This window comes from Piliocolobus tephrosceles, unplaced genomic scaffold (assembly GCF_002776525.5).
Source record: "Piliocolobus tephrosceles isolate RC106 unplaced genomic scaffold, ASM277652v3 unscaffolded_37834, whole genome shotgun sequence".
Taxonomy (NCBI): domain Eukaryota; kingdom Metazoa; phylum Chordata; class Mammalia; order Primates; family Cercopithecidae; genus Piliocolobus; species Piliocolobus tephrosceles.
Genome location: NW_022321903.1, coordinates 1 through 2117, shown reverse-complemented (window position 1 = coordinate 2117; position 2117 = coordinate 1). Strand labels below are relative to the sequence as shown.

The window sequence follows — 2117 nt, the reverse complement described above, 5'->3', positions numbered from 1 at the left end:
TGTAAGCAGTGTTTTGTTCCTGTTTTATAGATAAATAGACTAAATGTCTCATCCAAGGCCTCTCAATTAGTGAGAGGTGGAGGCAGGATTTGAAACTGGTCCCCTGACTCCACAGCCCACACTGCTAATGTCTAGTATACTGCTTCCCTGGCTCACATAATAGAAGTGAACTTTGGGGTGTGAATGTACCTACCCCTGGGGACTGTGATGGGTGAAACAATGGAAAGCACATGGCATCTGGCTCACATGCAGTTGCTGCTGCTCCAAACAATGCCATTCACGTGTGTTAATAAAGGATACAGAGCTGGTGAGGACAAGGGTATAGGTATAGAACCAGGTGTGCCATGTCATCACCCTAACATACCTAACCCTAACCCCAACCCTAACCCTCAGGGGCAGTAATAGCCTACAGGCACCTGCATTAGGCTGGTTTGGAGGATCCATGTTCATCACCAACCCTCCCCTAGGGAGGGGGTTCCCTGACACTCAACATCTGGATCTGCCCATGGCAGACTGAGCCACTACAGCGTCTTGCCTATACCCCAGGCTCTGATTCCACCTCACCAACTGTGCCAACCCGAGTGATTAGTCCTCTTGTGTGGGCTCATGGTTGTTCACTCATTTGGCTCTAAGACCCTAGCTGCTGATGGGGAGAGGGATATACGACACATTATGAGATCCAGAATATTTGCAGGTTGCTAAGAAAAAGCACAACTATTCCACATACTGAGGACCAAAGAGCATATTCTCCTCTAGGTCTTCATAGAGAGGCTTCATAGAGAAGCCACATCCTCAACAATATCCCTGCAACAGATAGGAATCAGTGTTCAAAACCATACTTTGCATAATGTGTATCATGCCCCTCAACCAAAGCACAAAGCATTAAAAGTCATTCTTCAAGGAGTCAGTGGGAAGTAGTCAAGCTCACAAGTCCATGACTCTGGCTAAATTGGGAATAGATTTAAGAATATTTATCTAGAGGATCGAATACATGTACTCTGCAGGCACTTATCCACAAGTAGCATTTCTCTTAGCCAAGCTTTTGAAAAGTATAGTGTGGCTCTGAGGTTGAGATTCTACTTGAAATGCTGGAACTTTCCATTGCCAGTGAAGAGATGAGCCATATATCTTAATAACAAACTGAACTGGGGCTTGGAATAGATCCTGTTATGAAAACTCATGCACCAGACAGAACATTCCTCTCTTTCCCTGCCGCTGCCAAGTCATGTGGAGGCAGAGGCTTGAGATTGGGCTTCACCTATAACCCACCATCATGGCCCAGGAAGACATTGCTGCTGGAGGTGTTGTGGACATTAATACTACTTTACAGGAGGTGCTGAAGACCGCCCTCATCCATGATGGCCTAGCATATGGAATTCGCAAAGTGCCAAAGCCTTAGACAAGCGCCAAGCCCACCTTTGTGTGCTTGTATCCAACTGTGATAAGCCTATATATGTCAAGTTAGTGGAGGCCCTTTGTGCTGAACACCAAATCAACCTAATCAAGGGTGACGACAACAAGAAACTAGGGGAATGGGAGGCCCCTGTACAATTGACAGAGAGGAGAAACCCTGTAAAGTGGTTGGTTGCAGTTGTGTACTAGTTAAGGACTATGGAAGGAGTCTCAGGCTGAGGATGTCATCAAAGAGTACTTCAAATGCAAGAAATGAAGAAATAAATCTTTGACTCACACATGGAAAGAAAAGAAAAAGTGAAAGAAAGAAAGAAAGAAAGAAAGAGAAAGAAAGAAAAGAAAAGAAAAGAAGAAAAGAAAGAAAGAAAATGTTTCTGAAGAGGATAACCCACATCCCCTCCAAAGTGCATCAAGGGAGTCCCTGCAGGCAGAGCCAAGATTCTCTTCAGGAGGAAATGTGAGAGTTCCCTAACAAGGCAATGAATGGGTAACTGATTCCCCACAATTCCACATCATAAAATGCAATGGCAATAAAAATTAGCCTGGAAAAAATGTAAAGCAGGCACATAACCATATATCCTGTTTGACTACACATATACATATGCGTGTACACACACACACACACACACACACCTGCGGCACATCTAATTTTGAGCAATAAGCCCTATTAAAACTGGTTGTGAATTGTACACCCAAAGTAACTA

General features: G+C 44.3%; 1 pseudogene; it reads left to right on the top strand.

The window, feature by feature from the left end:
* The first annotated feature begins 1273 nt into the window (after window positions 1-1273).
* Window positions 1274-1669, top strand: LOC113223030 (annotated as a pseudogene).
* The last annotated feature ends 448 nt before the right edge of the window (window positions 1670-2117 follow it).